We start from the raw sequence: 18,719 nt of genomic DNA, 5'->3' as shown, positions 1-18,719 counted from the left end.
ATTCAAAATTCCAACTCAATTCATAGAGTAAGAAAGGGAAATTTACAAATTCACTTGGAATAACAACAACAACAACAACAACAACAACAACAACAACAACAACAACAACAAAAAACAGGATAGTGAAAAATACCTTCAACAATAAAAGAACTTGTGGGGTAATTACCATCCTGACTTCAAGCTAAATTACAGAGCAATAGTTCTAAAAACTGTAAGGTATTGGCACAGAGACAGGCAGGTAGATCAATGGAATAGAATTGGAGACACAGAAATAAACCCACACACCTATGGTCACTTGATCTTTGACAAAGGAGGTAAAATCATACAGTGGAGAAAAGATAGAATTTTCAACAAATGGTGCTAGTTCAACTTGAGGTCAGTGCATAGAATAAGGGAAATTGATTCATTCTTAGCCCCCTGTACAAAGCTCAAGTGGCTCAAGGACCTCCACATAAAACCAGATACACTAAAACTAATAGAAGAAAAGGTGGGGAAGAATCTCAAACACATGGGCGCTGGGAAAAATTTCCTGAACAAAACACCAATGGCTTATGCTTTATGATAAAAAATCGACAAATGAGACTTCATAAAATTGCAAAGCTGCTGTAAGGCAAAGAATATTGTCATTAGGACAAAAGGGCAATCAACAGATTGGGAAAAGATTTTTACCAATCCTACATATTAGCCCTGATAGAGGGCTAATATCCAAGATATACAAAGAACTCAAGAAGTTAGACTCCAGAGAGCCAAATAACCCTATTAAAAATGGGGTACAGAGCTAAACAGAACATTCTCAGCTGAGGATTACTGAATGGCCAAAAAGCACCTAAAAAAATGTTCAACATCCTTAGTCATTAGGGGAATGCAAATCAAAACAACCCTGAGATTCCACCTCACACCAGTCAGAATGGCTAAGATAAAATACTCAGGTGACAGCAGATACTGGTGAGGATGTAGAGAAAGAGGAACCCTCCTCCATTGTTGGTGGGATTCCAAACTAGTACAACCACTCTGGAAATCAGTCTGGAGGTTCCTCAGAAAATTGGACATTCAACTACCTGAGGACCCAGCTATACCACTACTGGTCATATACCCAAAAGATGCTCCAACATATAACAAGGAAAAATGCTCTACTATGTTCACAGCAGCCTTATGTTTAATGGTCAGAAGGTGGAAATAATCCAGATGTCCCTCAACAAAGGAATGGATACAGAAAATGTGGTACATCTACACAATGAAGTACTACTCAGCCATTAAAAACAATGACTTCATGAAATTCATAGGGAAATGGATGGAACTAGAAAATACCCCAAGTGAGGTAACCCAATCATAAAAGAACACATATTGTATGCACTCACTGATAAGTGGATATTAGCCCAAAATCTTGGCTTACTCATATGTTTAGCTTTCCTTAGTTCCTGAAGGTACTGTGAAGCCTATTAGGAGAAAAAGACATCAGTGACTTTACCCAGCGCTGTACCATGCTGTAATTCCAGTCTTCTAGGGAAAAATTTCTACTGGTAAAATACTGACAAAGCTGTCATGGAATAACCACATACTTTTTTATTGGATTTCAGAGGTTTGCTCTGCATAAAGAAACCGCATGCCTGGTAAAGACCCTACTCAAAGATCATACCTGGGGTGGTTATATGCCCTAGGGCAAAACCTGTTATTGTTTTGCCAAATAATCCTACTGTCAAAACACTTTCTAATTCTTTGCTTTTAAAACCGTAGATTTTGTTTATACCCAAGCACTCATCCTTGATTAGAGAGCTTTCTTTTGCAGTAGGCAGTAGGCAGTAGGCAGTAGGCAGTAGGCAGTAGGCAGTAGGCAGTAGGCAGTAGGCAGTAGGCAGTAGGCAGTAGGCAGTAGGCAGTAGGCAGTAGGCAGTAGGCAGTAAAGAGATCCAAAATTGGGCAAAAGTTCTGAGAAGAAGAGAGGACCACTCATTCCAAATGGGGCATCTTTAGTAACCTGATTACCCACAAAGCTTAGGGAACATTGTGAAAGTTGATTCTACTATCAGGATATGAAATAACTAGTGGACTCGGTAATGCATAGCACCTGTGCTGACCTGCACAACAATTCAGCAAGATCAAACCAACTGAAATTCCAGAATATAGGGCAAAATGGTCTGCCAACCATAACCCTTACGGGAGAGTTATTGGTACTGGATGGCTGCCCAGCAAGGGATAGTCACTCTTTCATTAATACGCAATCACTGGCAGTTTTCAAATGTGCAACTGGGTGACTCCACACTCATGTACAGGCAAGAATCAATGTGTAGACTTAGTGCTTATCAAAAAACAAAACAAAATAAAACAAAACAAAACATGGATTTAGGAGGCTAGTATGTTATAGGAAATCTGAGGGAAGTAGGTGGGAGATAAGGGTGGTAGTTATCACATTTCATAGCATGCATGCACAAAATTCTCAAACTGAAATCCTTTAAAAATGGTAATGCATTAAAAAGCAAAACAAATCAAGAAAAAATTAAAATATGAATAAGAGTAGGTATAAAATTTATGTATAAACATAATTTTGATCCCTTAGAAAAATTATGTTAAGTGCTTATCAAACAGGTGCTTAAATGAAAAAATAATTCTTACAGAAGTGATGTATATAATACATCCTAATAAAAGAAGAAATTTAAGTAGAGAAGAAAGTATGCTTGGATTTGCTTAACAGTAGGCTGCTGATGCCTGCACAGGGGAATTGAACTGTATGTGCTCATTAGCTTAATAGCAGTATATTTAGAAGGAGACTGAAGTGTGCTACCCACCAGGTTGTAAGAAATTTCTTCAAAACATACACCCACAGATTAAATAAAACAACAGGAAAAATCAAGCATTTACTATAGCCACATCAATTTAAACCCTGTTTATTTAACGAGTATTGCAATTTTCCAATAAACCACTCGAAAACAAGAAAATTGAAGGATCTATACATAAATGTGAAGCCTCTATCTTTTCTAAATTTGATAGAGAGATATATTTTTAATATATTATTTATTTGACATATGGGGTAGATGTCATGCATGTGTTCTAGCATGTGAAGGACAGAGGAGAACATAAGTCAAATAACTCTTTCCACCATGTGTGTTAAAGGGACTGAATTCAGGTTCTCAGATGTGGTGATAAGCACCATTGCCAGCTGGGCCATCTCACTGGCTGGAGATTTATTTAAGCAATAAACAGGTATTGCACAGATAGACTTCAATCACGTCAGGCACTTGGTTCACAGGAAGAATCTATCATAAAACACTGCTATACTTACAGAAATTATGCCATCAAAATCCCATTCTAGAAAATAATTGCTTGGATCTCAGTGAACACACCACACGTCTGGTGTCCTATTCATGCTTCTAATCCCAGTAGTAAGTGAGACAGAGAGAAGAGGAAACCAAGCATTACTGACTTGCAGTCTACCTAAAAGTCAAGAAACTTCAGGTTGAAGAAGTGATATTAACTCAAAGGAAAAAAAGAAAAATACGATATGCTAGAAACTAATAGTTTTCCAGCCTCTATATCAGGTACAGTGAACACGCACACACACACACACACACACACACACACACACACACACACACACACACACGCACCCCTTACAAAAAATCAAAGAATCAATATAAAATAACAATTTAAAGAAATGTTTGGTCCTGTCTCCATCTGTTCCCAGAGCTAAGGCTATCCTACAGCCTTCCAGACCAAATCCTTCCCTGAGGGAGCTGGTCTCCCAGGAGTGCTCTCACTCCTAAGATCACAGGTGATATCCCACTTTTGCTCCAATAACTGTCCAAAGAGAAACCTGCCAGGATTGCACAGGACACAGGAAACAAAGAACAGACTGGGACAGGATGATTCTGGTCGCCAGATGTGCCCAGAGTGACTGTCTCACAGCCCTCAATACCTAATAACAATACTCGTCAAACTACTCCACAAAATAGAAACAGAAAAAAAGACTACCCAATTTGTTCCTTGAAGCCACAATTAGGATTATACTTAAAGCACATAAAGAACCAACAAAGAAAGAATACTTCAGATCAAATGCACTTATGAATATCAATGCAGAAATATTCAATAAATTTCTCACAAACCAAATCTAAGAACACATCAAAACAATAATTCACTATGATCAAATAGGCTTTATCCCATAGAAGCAGGGATGGTTCAATATGCAGAAATCCATCAATGTAATCCATTATACAAAGACAAACAAAGATAAAACCCATATAATCATATCATTAGATGCTGAGAAAACATTTAACAAAATTCAACACCAGTTCATGAAAACTCTTGGAAATATCAGGAATTCAAGGCCCATACCTAAATCTGAAAAAAGCAATATACAGCAAACCAGTAGCCAACATCACACTAAATGGAGAGAAACTTGAAGCAATCCCACTAAAATCAGGAACTAGATAATGCTGCCTACTCTATCCTTACCTATTTAATATAGTACGTGAAGTCCTAGTCAGAACAATTAGACACCAAAAGAGGTCAAATACGATAGAAATTGGAAAGACAGAAGTTAAAATATTAATATTTGCAGAAGATATGATAGTATACTTAAGTGACCCCAACATTTCCACCAGAGAATTCCTACAGCAGATAAACAACCTCAAAATTAACTCAAACAAATCAGTAGCCTTCCTCTACTCAAAGCAAGCTGAGAAAGAAACCAGGGAAATGACACTTTTTACAATAGTCACAAATAACATAAAATACATGGGTGTGACTCTAACCAAATATGTGAAAGATCTGTATGACAAGAGCTTCAAGTCTTTGAAGATAGAAATTGAAGATCTCCGAAATTGGAAAGACCGCCCATGCTCATGGGTTGGCAGAATTAATATTGTAAAAATGGTCATATTGCCAAAAGCAATCCTCATATTCAATGCAATCCCCATCAAAATTCCAACTCAATTCTTAATAGAGTTAGAAAGAGCAGTTTGTAAATTCATTTGGAATAACAAAAAAACAGGATAGGGAAAACTATCCTCAACAGTAAAAGAAGTTCTGAGGGAATCACCATCCCTGACCTCAAGCTGGATTCCAGAGTAATCATAATAAAAATGATCTGGTATTGGTACAGAGACAAGCAGGTAGACCCTTGGAATAGCATCGAGGCCCAGAAATGAACTCACACACTTATGGTCACTTGATCTTTGACAAAGGAGCTAAAACCTTGCAATGGAAAAAAGGCAGCAATTTCAACAAATAGTACTGGTTCCCACTGGAGGTCAGCATATAGAAGACTGCAAATCACCCTATTCTTATCTCCCTGCTAAAAGCTCAGGATCAAGTGGATCAAAGATCTTCACATAAAACCAGATACACTGAAACGAATAGAAGAGAAAGTGAGGGAAAGCCTCCAACACATTAGCATAGAGAAAACTGCTGAACAGAACAACAATGGCTTTTTCTCTAAGATCAAGAATCAATAAATGGAACCTTTTAAAATTGCAAAGCTTCTGTTAGACAAAGGACATTGTCAATATGACAAAATGGCAACAAAAAGATTCGAAAAAGATCTTTACCAATCCCACATCTGATAGAAGGCTAATACCTAATACATACAAAGAACTAAAAAAATTTGACTCCAGAGAACCAAATAATCCTATTAAAAATGGGATACAAAGCTAAACAAAGTATTCTAAACTGAGAAATATTGAATGGCAGAGAAGCACTGAAAAAATGTTTAACTTCCTTAGTCATCAGGGAAGTGCAAATTAAAACAACCCTGAGATTCCACCTCACACCAGTCAGATGGCTAAGAGCAAAAACTCAGGCAAGAATATATGCTGGTGAGGATCTGGAGAAAGAGGAACACTCCTCATTGTTGGTGGGGTTGCCAGAGGGTACAACCACTCTGGAATTCAGTCTGGCAGTTCCTCAGGAAATTAGACATAGTACTAACGAAGGACCCAGCTATGCCACTCTTGGGCATACACCCAAAAATTTCTCCTGCATATAACAAGGACACATGCTCCACTATGTTCATAGCAGCATTATTTATAATAGCCAGAAGCTGGAAATAATCCAGATGCCCTTCCACAGAAGAATGAATACAGAAAATGTGGTGCCATTTACACAGTGGAGTACTACTCAGCTATTAAAAGAATGGCTACATGAAATTCTTAGGCAAATGGATGGAACTAGAAAATATCATCCTGAGTGAGATAACCCAGTCACAAAAGAACACACATGGTATGCACTCACTGATAAGTGGATATTAGCCCAAAATCTCAGAATATCCAAAATAAAATTCCCAGACCATATAAAGCTCAAGAATAAGAAAGATCAAAATGTGGATGCTTCAGTCCTTCTTAGAAGGGGGAACAAAGTACCCACAGGAGGAAATATGGAGAAAAAGAATGGATCATGGCCTGAAGGAAAGGCTATCTAGAGACTCCCCTACCTGGGAATCCATCCCATGTGCAGCCACCAAACCCAGTCACTATTGCTAATTCCAAAAACTGCTTGCTGACAGAAACCTGATATGGATGTCTTTTGAGGGGCTCTCTCAGAGCCTTTCTGATACAGATGAGGATGTTTGCAGCTAACCATTAGACTGAGCAAGGTGGCCTTAATAAAGAAGTTAGAGAAAGGAATGAAGAATCTGAGGTGTTTGCAACTCCATAGGAAGAGCAACAATATCAACTAACCAGACACCCCAGAGCTCCAGGGTTCCAGCCTCATATGTAGCAAAGGATGGCATTGTCTGGCATCAAGAGGAGGAGAAGAAGCTTTTGGTCCTGTGAAGGCCCATTTCCTCAGTAGAGGGGAATGCTAATGTGTTGAGGTGGGAATGTGTGGGTGGGAGTGGGAACTTCTTCATAGAAGCAGGGGGAAAGGGATGGGAGATGGGAGAAACCGTGATAACAATTAAGATGTAAATACATAAAATATACAATGAAAAAGAAGAAAAGAAAGAGAAAGAGCAGTGTAGGAAGTGTGTTGGTCTGTGATTTGGGAATTAAATCAGTAGGGAGTCAGTGAAATGAATGCAGTGTAGTGAAGTTCAGTTCCTTTATGAGATCATTGAGTTTATTGACGGTCAGAAGATGTAGTTGAAGCAATATAATACGAATCAATCAGAAGATTAGAACAAATTGCCAAAGTTAGATGGAGGCCAAGGAGAACAATTCTGTGAGAAGCTGAATAAAGCCAGATTTAATCAGTCAGCTTCAAGAAGAGTTTGAACTAGAATAGCTGACTTAAATTAACCAGTCACAGGTTGAGAAAGAAGTAGAAAGGGTGAACTTACTCAGTAGTCAGCCTCCAAGGAGACAATTACATCTGGCAAATAAAAATTATTTCACAGTTCTCTATTTGATGTGTTTAATTTTATTAAAAATACATTGAATGATTAAACTTAAAACCACACCTTTAAATTATGATTTCACAAAAATATTCAAGTTCATACTTGCAAATTTGTCAGCATGAGTTTATGAGAGTACAATGCTAGCTAAAGAGGCGGTTCCCAGTAAAAAGTACAAAAAAAGCATGGCAATTTGTAATATAGATGAGAAACTTCATGATGTAGAAAAATTAACACTCAAAATTAGATTATAATATAAAATAAAGTATAACATTCAAGCTATTTGTTAAATTTTTCTAAAAGATATTCATAGTCATAGTATAGATTTCTAAGGTGTACTTTGAAAATACATGTAATTACTTTGTCTGTTACAATATTGATGGCTACACTCTTAAAATGAATATTCAATTGTAAAAAAACTAAATGTTTCATTTGATGTGACTTGATTCATTCTCAGCCAGAACTATTTTATCTTTGGTTGAATCGTATTGCTTCAGTTTTTACTTGTTAGATATCATAATTGTTTCACTCAGTAGTCATCAAGCTGAGACAAACATTGAAGATCTTCACTATTGAATAACAAAAAACCCATGATAGTGAAAACTATCTTCAACAATAAAAGAACTTCTGGGGGAATCACCATCCCTAACCTCAAACTGTATTACAGAGCAATAGTGATAAAAACTGTATGGTATTGCTACAGAGACAGTCAGGTAGATCAATGGAATAGACTTGAAGACCCAGAAATGAACCCACACACCTATAGTCACTTGATTTTTGACAAAGGAGCTAAAATCATCCAGTGGAAAAGAGACAGCATTTTCAACAAACGGTGCTAGTTCAAGTGGAGGTCAGCATTTAGAAGATTTCAAATCAAACCATTCTTATCAGCCTCTACAAAGCTTAAGTCCCAGTCAATCAAGGACCTCCACATCAAACTAGATACACCCAAACTAACAGAAGAAAAGGTGGGGAAGAGCCTTGATCACATGTGCACTATGGAAAATTTCCTGAACAGAACACCAATGGACTATGCTCTAAAATGGACAAGTGGGGCCTCATAAAATTGCAAAGCTTCTGTACGGCAATGGATAGTGTCACTAGGACAAAATGGCAACCAAGAGATTGGGAAAAGATCTTTACCAATCCTGCATCTGATAGAGGGTTAATATCCAATATATTTAAAGAAATCAAGAAGTTAGAGTCCAGAGAGTCAAAAAACCCTATTAAAAATGAGGTACATAGCTAAACAGAGAATTCATAGTTGAGGAATATTGAATGGCTGAGAAGTACCTAAAGAAATGTTCAACTTCCTTAGTCATCAGGGAAATGCAAATCAAAACAACCCTGAGATTCCACCTGACACCAGTCAGAATGGCTAAGATCAAAACTTCAGGTGACAACAAATGCTGGCGAGGATGTGGAGAAAGAGGAACACTCCTCCATTGTTAGTGGGATTGCAAGTTTGTACAACTACTCAGGATTTCAGTCTGGACATAGCTCAGAAAATTAGATATAGCACTACCTAAGGAACCAGCATATACCCAAATGACGCTCCAACATATACTAAGGACATAAGCATCACTATGTTCATAGCAGCCTTATTTATAATAGTCAGAAGCTGGAAAGAATACAGGTGCCTCCCAACAGAGGAATGGAGACAGAAAATGAAGTACATCTACATGATTGAATATTACTCAGCTATCAAACACAATGACTTCATGAAATTCATAGGCAAATGGATGGAACTAGAAAATGTCATGCTGAGTGAGGTAACCCAATCACAAAAAAACACACATGGTATGCACTCATTGATAAGTGGATATTAGCCCAAAAGCTCGAATTACCCAAGATACAATCCACAGACCACATGAAGCTCAAGAACAAGGATGACCAAAGTGCAGGTGCTTTAGTCCTTCTTAAAAGGGGAACAAAAATATTCATAGGAGGAGATATGGAGATAAAGTTTGCAGCAGAGACTGAAGGAATGGCCAGTCAGGGTCTGCCCCACCTTGGGATCCAGGATCTTAGACAATATTGATGAAGCAAAGAAGTGCATGCTGACAGGAGCCTGATGTCTCCTGAGAGGCTCAGCCAGAGCATGACAAATACAGGGGTGAATGCTAGCAGCTAACCATTGAACTGAGAACAGGGTCCCTATTGGATGAGTTAGAGAAAGGACTAATCCACTACTCAAAGAGTACACATGGAAAGAGCCATGGCTCCAGCTGCATATGTAGCAGAGGATGGCCTTTTTGGGCACCAATGGAAGGAGAAACCCTTAGTCTTGTGAAGGCTGGACCCCTCTCCTCAGTGAAGGGGAATGTCAGGGTGGGGAAGTGGGAAGTGGGAGTGGTTGAGAGGAAACACCCTCATAGAGGATTGGGGAGGGGGTGGGATAGAGGGCTTATGGATGGGAAACTGGGAAAGGGAATAACATTTGAAATGTAAATAAAAAATATCCAATTAAAAAAGAAAAGATCTTCGCTGTTATTATTTTAAAATGCTATCTGCATTTCCAAGGTCCACATACTACAATTTTTCCTTTAGATGATATTTTCTTTGTCTAACCTAAAGATTTTTTAAAATTATATTGTTTCTATTTCATTTTGTGAATGTGTACATTAGTGTGTCCATTCCACAGGGCATGGAAAGCTGAGGCCTCATCCTTATGACAAGCCAGAAGGCCCTGGTGAAAAGACATAGGTAGTTCTATCCTCAGGGAAAACCCGCAAGCCTCACACGCCTCAATTGCAGGTGAGAGTTATGGTGTGAAGACAAATTCTACACTTTGTCACTGTATATGCTGAAAAAACTCCAGCTTGGTCTGTCCTCAAAGGGAATCTGTTATGTTTAAGAGATAGGCTGTATGTCCGAGAACAGAGAGCATCTAGTAGACTAGGATCATGAATCGAACCTGTCACAGATCCAGGGTTTAAAAACAACCTTGAGATATAGGAGTGACCAGTGAAAGGTTTGATGCTGACAAACAATGTTCAGGTTGCAGGAGGATCAGCTAAGGCAGTGTAAAGCATAATCCTGCCATACAAAAGGAGCTCATCGGTGGACAGTGACTAGAGTTTGACATCACTGAACCTAGAGTCAGAAAGTAGATCTTCCAATGGAGCCATCTGCGTGCCATACCCTGCTGTAGAGTTGGTGAATGCTAAAAGCATCCCACTAACCCGTGACTTTGAAGAAAGTTTTCTGATCATTACATGTTTACTTTATAGGTCTTATATTACCATATTACATTAAAATATCTATATTTTGATTACTCTCCTACAAACATCTGATGTTGTCCATACTTTATCATAGTTACTTTTCTACTTCTGTAATAAGACATCATGACCAAGGGGACAGACAGAAAACAAATGTTTTTGTGTTTTATAGTATCAGTGGGTTAGAATCCATGACACTCATGGCATCGAGTACTGCAGTAAGTAGGCAGGAATGGAGCTTGAACAGCAATGGACAGACAGTTAACATCACCAGAGAGTTAAGTCAAGGGGAATGAATGGTGTGAGGCTTGAAACCTCAAATACTTCTGCCAGGGACACACATTCTCCAACATGGCCACACCTTCTAATCCTTCCCAAACAATTCTATCAACTACGGGTCAGTTAATCAAATATATCAGCCTATGGTAATTTCTCTTTCTCTCTCTCTCTCTCTTTTTTACTTTTTCTTAATTTTTAAAGTGATCTTTCTTTTTCTTCCTTACTAAATTTTTAATAATATCTAACTTTAGCTTACTATTTATTTTTACAGTTTTGATTTTGTGGCAGTGGTTTGTGTGTGTACGCACACATAAATGTATGTGACTGTGTATATAAGTGGTATACATATGTGTGTGTGTGTGTGTGTGCATGTGCGTGTCTTGTGCATGTGTGTGTGTACATATGTGTGTGTTGTGGTGTGTCTTCCTTTTTCACTCTCCATCGTAGTTTTTGAGCAAGAGTCTCATATTGAATCAAAAGGGAAACATTTCTGCTAGATTATCCAGCCAATGAGACCCCTGGACACCTGTTTTCCTCAGAGTAGTTTTGACAAGTATGCAGTACTATGACTTGCTTTATCATATGTTCTACGGCTTCAAACTAAAATCTTTATGCTTCCCCATTAGACCTTCTCCCTAGCAAAGATTTTTTTATTTTATTTGACCATCTTTATTATATTTATCTACAAGTTCCATGTTTATTTCAGCATCATTCACAACAGCTAAAAACTAGAGCCAACTTACATGTGCATAAATACATGAAGGATAAAGAAAGCATGGTGTGCACATAGAATGAGGCTGTTTATCAGAAATAAAGAAAAATGAAATCATGGCATTTGAAGGAAAATAAATGGGACTTAAAAGCACACTGACAGATATAAAAAAATTCAATTCTTCATGTTTACTTTACTATGTTAAATCTAGATTTAAGGTTTTGTAGTGTGTGGATATACACTTATGTGTGTATGTGTGTGTGTGTGTGTGTGTGTGTGTTATAATAAAAATAAATGGTGATGGAAAAGAGAGGAAGGAATAATATAAATGGAAGGAAGAGGATTAAAATAAAGGATGAAGAATATGTGTAGTATGAGCAGAAGCGAGAAGTGTGTGGGAAAGAAAACAGACCAGAGAGAGTTGGGCAGGAAGATTGCAGTGGGCACAAGGGGTTGGGATGGATAAAGGAAACGTGTGTAGTAATAAGGCAGAGATGTATGGAAATGATGTAATGAAATCCCCCCTTGTATGCTAACTTTACAATTTAATTTTAAAAGAAAATATATTCTTATTGGAAGTAGGGATACTACTAAGAATTTCATTAATAGATCCTATTGTTATTAAATTATTATTCCAGTATAAATTACAATGACTAATAATACAAAGAAAAATACCCTTTATTAATGTGTATTATTAAATTGTTTCTCAAATAAGTTTTTACATTTGAACACTGAATGTGTGAAACAGCAGCACTTTTCTTAATATTTTGTAATTCTTTCAGTGTTATGCTTGTTTTTACCAGTAAATTAATATTTTACTATAGCATTTTACATTGAATACTTTTCATAGATTTAGTAGTATAATTGCCATAAAATATTAATTTTTACAAGCAATGAATTTCATTATAGCACATTTATATATATACCTAAAGTATGATTTGCTTGTATTCAACCCAATGTTTTCCACAACCACCTCCAGCTAGTTCTTTTTCTTCTCCTGTATTATTTCTTCTATGTCCATTCTCTTTATTAAAAATTTACTTTCTACACATGAAACTACAATATGTTACTTGTCCCTTTGAGTTTCTTTATTTAAATTAAGGATGCTATTCCATCAATTTTTATGCGATGACATGATTTTATTCTCTATGGCTAACTAGTATTTCCTCATATATTTAAATATATGTCATATTTTCTTTATTTCATAACTTTTCTCTTGTGAGTAGTTCTGTAACTGATGTGTGTGTGTATGTGCATGTTTGTGTGCCTGTGGGTATATCATTTGTATATGAGTTGTGGGCGTGTGTGTGTGTGTGTGTGTGTGTGTGTGTGTGTGTGTGTGTGTGTGTGTGTGGTATATGGAATGTGTAGAGTATGTATATTTGGAGAAGAGAAGGATGGGAAGAAGTGATGTTTTATCATTATCTCTACAGTCTGCTGACTTTGATAGTTTATAGTGTTTTCCATGGAGTGGTATATAATAATCTCATTTTTACTAGTTTTGAGGAAGTTTAGTACCAATTTCCATAGTGGATGGACTATCTTATATATCCACCCACACTATGTTAGTCACAGTGCCATCTTCACCAGCATTTGATACTAATGTTTGCTCAGTGATAGGCATTTTAACAGATATGAACAGCAATATCAATTTTCATCAGGTTTTATTTATAGTTATTTTGTGTCTAAAGATGTTGAATACTTTTCATATGCTGATTGATCATTTGCACTTCTTTTGAAAAGTACCTGTTCACTTCATTTTTTTCATTGGATTTTTTTTTTTTGACAGGGGCGGGAGTTTGTCTTGATGATTTAAAAATCATTTTTAAAAATTGGGTCATGTAGATATCAATCCTGTGTTGGATTACTAGCTAATAGATTTTATCCTATTCTTGGGCTGTCTTTGTTCTGGTGATTGTATCCTTTGCAGTTTAGAAGCTTTTTAATACCAAGAAATAACATCATCCCACCTTTGGTAATATTTCCTGTGCTGTGGGAGTCCTATTGTCTATTTGTCTATTAGTCAAATGCTCAGATCTTCCTACAAGTCTTTACCCAGCTTTCAAATACATTTTGTTTAGAGAGAGAGAGAGAGAGAGAGAGAGAGAGAGAGAGAGAGAAAAAAGAATGAGAGAGAGAGAGAGAGAGAAGAGAGAGAGAGAGGGGAGGGGAGAGAGGAGGAAGGGGGGAGGGGGAGAGAGAGAGGAGAGAGAGAGAGAGAGAGAGGGAGAGAGAGAGAGAGAGAGAGAAGGGAGAGAGAGAAAGAGAGGGGAGGGGAGGGGGGGGGGGGGGGGAGGGAGAGAGAGAGGGAGAGGAGAGAGAGGAGAGAGAGAGAGAGAGAGAGAGAGAGAGAGCTCTTGTCAGTCTTAACGTGCATATAATCAGTCTGCAAGAGCCTTCTGTAAGGGAGGGGCTTTCCCTAAAATGTGTTGCCACCAAGCATTGTGCTGCATCTACCTTTACAATTTTCACAGGATAGTGTTACCCTATTGTAAGATATTGTTTATGTATGAATTCTAGCAGTTTTCTTGTTTAGCAAAGAGTTTTAATATTATATTGAATCTGTGAATCAGTTTTTGTAAATTGGCTATTATATCAATGTTAAGTATGGCAGTCGATTAGAATCGGGAATTTTTCTTATAGAATCTTTCATTTGTTTCTTCAGGAATTTGTAATCTTCATGGTGGGGACTTTTACCACCTTGGTGTGTTGAAGCTTAGGCGTTGTGAGTGCTTTTTGTTTTGTTGTTTTGACACTATTTTGAATAGGGCTATTATTCTGATGTTCTCTGTTATCAGGATAAGTGTAGTTTAATGTTTATTTGTATCTTGCTTCTTTGCTGAAAATGTTTAATCAGCGTTTGTTGAAGGATTCTTTTGGGCTTTTGAAGTATAGCTTCGTACTGTCAGCACCCAAGAATGATTTGATTTCTACTCTTCCTGTTTTCTTATTTGTGCCCCCACCCCCACTCATTATCTCAGTTTCTATGGCACTTCTAGGGCTGCACTGAATGATGGTGGTGAGAATAAGCACTTTGTTTCCTTGACTTCAAAGAAAATGCATACACCTTTTCTGCTTAAATATAATGTTGGCTATAGATTGTGAGATATAACCATTACCTACATTGAAGTACATTTTTGCTCAGTTTTATTGTGAGCTTTTGTCAGTAAAAGAAAGTTGATGTCAGAGGCCATTTCTAAAGCTACTGAGATCACATGTGAATTTTGCTCCTCATTTTGTCTATGTGCCATAATACACTTATTGAATTATGTATGTTCAACCGATCTCACCTCCCTAAAATCAATTCATCTTGATGGTAGCAAGTGGGTTTTGTTTGTTTGATTGATTTGCTATGCTGGAGTTTGAACTCAGAGGCTTACATATTCTAAGCAAATACTCTGCCACTGAGCCACAGCCCAATCCCACTATTTATGGTACTTTTAATACATTTTATGTTGTATCTTTATCTTGTCCTGCTTGTTGTGTTAATGAAATTCTGGGTTCACAGAATGAATTGTGGACATAGAGCCAAAGCTATTAGTCCCTAACACAAAATACAGGTGACTGGGAAATAGGCCGGACAAAGTTCAGGAAGCAAACATCAAACTAACATCTAAACATTTGCGGACATGATATCAAGGCAGATGTTTGTAAGCTTTATCTTAGAAGCTTACGTATAAAAGATTCAGTGTCTCTGTGCAGTAATTCCATGACCAGTATCTTCCTGCTTCCCTCAGATAACATCCAGTCACCATCCTCCATAGCAAGGGATTCACTGCCTTAAAACCGCGCATGCCTAGCAACAACTCTTCCTTTCCCCATATGGCCATCACCCTCTCAGACATCATGGCAGCATTTCTTCAACCTTACTAATTTGTACTTGTTCTATTTTCAGGTTACCAGAGTAGTTCAGTTACAAATAGTAGGTCACCTTTCCAGATGACAGATGACTATAGCCATTTGAAATACATCATATTATATCATGGGATTCTTTTCCAATGATTCTTTTCCAATGATGTACAGGAGTCACAGCTACACAAAAAGCTTTGCACTGCTCTTATAAATGCTTGTGAGTACATCAGATAGTCAGTGTATTGTCATCAGGGCTACCTGGCCCGTCTTATGTTTGTGGCTTTTGGTCCTTTGGCCCTGTGGACTCAGGCTTATCCTTGAAGATAATTGGTTTCCTTGTTCCTTCTGTCTTGCCTTTCCATTTCTCCATTGTTTCTAACTGTTCGATCATCTCTTTCTTGACTCCTAATTCTGTATCTTTCTTTTCTTTCTTAACATATACACTTTCCTTTGATTCATAAACTCTTATCGCTTTGACTCACACTCTTTCCATGAGTTCTGTTTCTACCTTTAACTTTCACATATTTGTGATATGTCTATTGTTAGTAAGCTAGGAAATGCAATCTCTTAAAATATATGCATTCTGTGCACATGTCTACATATGGACATTCTTTTATGCAATCAAGAACAACAATAATACTCGTATAACTTAACTTATAGTCTGATCTTTATTGTGGTAAATAAATTGATGTGTTTACTGTGTCAGCAAGATCTTAAAATTATACACAAAAGAGGTGCTCTGAATACTCAACGACTCATTTATTTTGTGGATTTCATTTATTCTACTTATAAAAATGGAGAAAGTAATAAAAAGTTGTCAGACTCAAAGAGGTAAATTCTAAAAATATTGTGGCTATAGGAAAATCTGAATCTTTGTTGTATTTATCAGTAACAACAAAACGTTATTAGCCAACATAGTAGCTGGAAAGTGAAAATTAAGAAGAAAATATAATTTTAGCACTTGAAATGCTGAGATGGGATATCATAAGTTCAATGACAGCCTAAGTAACGTAACATGACATTGTGTCAGAGACAACAAATACCAATATATACATGGACAAGATAACAAGAGAGAGATATCTGGACACTTATATATAGGGTCAGTAAAAAGCATCATTTTTGTCTTGAGTCATGTGACTTGATTTAAGCTATTGTGATGTCCACCAAGCAATTAGAATCAATTTAAATTTCTACACTTTACAAATAGATCAGATAAATGCTATAACTATTACAGAACACTACATTTTGGTGGAAGAGTCCAATTGAGGAAGTAGATAAAGTTATATACAATAGTGTATACATACTTACATACATGTATATATAAAATATATAATCATATACATGTATAAAAATACATATACACACATATAAATACATAAACATTCACACAAATACTTATACATATATGTACATACAGAAACATACCCATATATACCCATACAGATAAGTGTGAAGTGAGGAAAGAAAAATATAAGAAAATTTCCACTAATTTTCTAAAATTAATGACTGACAATAGGTTAGAAAAATCATATGTTTGAAAACTTCTAACAAAATAAATAAAAATATAAAAGGAAACCATAAATATTTATACCTTTAACAAAAGAATAAGAAATCACCTAAAAATTGGTCATAGAAAATAAGATAAGCGTGTTCCACAAAAGTGGTATTGTTTCCTACTTGGAATCTTGTACAATATTTTCTGAAAGATTAATGGATTTCCCTTAATATTTACAATAAAAAGGAAGTACTAATCAATGCATATTATTTCTTTGAGCTGAAATATACCCTTCTATTTAGAAACAGTCTCAAAATATGTACTAAAAATGGTCTGTTGGATGTCTCTGAAAAGAGTAACGACATTTTATTTCTTTATGTTTTTATTGAAAATAGTCTTCTCCCATACAATACATCCCAACAACAGTTTCCCATTCCTCCACTTCTTCCAGATTGTGCTACAATTTCCCTCTCCCTCATGTCCACCCCCTCTCCATTTTCTCTCTAGAAAGAAGTATGCTTTCAGAAAACCGCCAAACACAATAAAGTAAGATACAATGAGAGAAGGCAAAAGCCCTAATATTGAGACAGGATAAGGCAACCAAATAAGAGGGAAAAAGCCCCAAGAGCACATAAGAATCAGAGACACGCCCATTGCCACTATAAGGAATCTCACAAAAATATCAACCTAACAGCCATAAATACATGCAGAAGAACTGATGTAGACTAATGTAGGTCCTTTGTATGTCTCTTTACTCTCTGTGAATCCATATGAACATTGCTTAGTTGATCTGGTGGGCCATGTTCTCCTGGTTTTCTTCATCTCCTCTGACTTCTCCAATTTTTTCTTCCCTTCTTTTGTGGGATTCTCCAAGCTCAGAAGAAAGGAACCCAATAGAGACCTCCAGTTTAGACTCTTTCCCTCCACACTGTGTCTAGCTGTGGAGCTCTGTACCCACTGCTATCCGCTGTCAGAGAAAGCCTCTGTGATGACAACTAAAGGAGGCACTTATCTATGAGGACAGCAGAATATCATTAGGAATAATCTTGTTTGTTTGTTTGATTGACCTGCTTTGTTTGGTTCTACCTTAGTTTTCTGGGCTATCCAGTCTGTGGTTCCTGGATATTCAAGCAGAAGATGGCATGCGCTCCCTTTCATAGAGTGGTTCTCAAGTTAAACCAGACATTTGATGTCCACTCACACAAGTTCTGTGCCACCATTGCCTGAGTATGTATTTCAGGCAGGACAGATAGTAGGCCAAGGGTATTGTGGCTGGGTTGATATTTAGTTTTCTCTTTCCATAGCCTTCGCACAGCAAAGAGATTAGAGCATGGGTGTGAAGGATCCATGCATGCAAAAAGAAATCTACCTTTCCTCATCATTCAGTAGTGTAGATGTTGCCCTGGGCAATGAGTTCCACTGTCAGTTTTCAGAGAAAAACCAATTGTCACAGCATCAGCCTGGGTTAAATATCTCCACAGGATCTCCTTGGCAAGAGCTCAACTGAAAGCAACCCATTCCGCCACTGGAAGCCTCACCTGTCTACAAAGATGGCTGAGTCAGACTTCACGTCCTCTATTACTAGGAATACTCTCTAGGGTGACCTTCTTAGATTCCAGAAAGTTTCTACTGAACTAGATTTCCACATCATCCTCAAGAGCCCTCCAATTCCAATACCCCCTCTCCCTGTACTCTCTCCCTCCATTTATACCCCACAGCTGAACCACCAGCATTTCCCTTCCATGCTCCTAGTCTACTTACAAAATCTATTTTGTTTTTTAGAGAAATCTATGTGCTCCACCCCAGCCCCACCCCCGGTACCCAGAGCTAACATCT

Source organism: Rattus rattus, chromosome 13 (genome assembly GCF_011064425.1).
Source record: "Rattus rattus isolate New Zealand chromosome 13, Rrattus_CSIRO_v1, whole genome shotgun sequence".
NCBI classification, from domain to species: domain Eukaryota; kingdom Metazoa; phylum Chordata; class Mammalia; order Rodentia; family Muridae; genus Rattus; species Rattus rattus.
Note: the sequence above shows the minus strand (reverse complement) of the source record.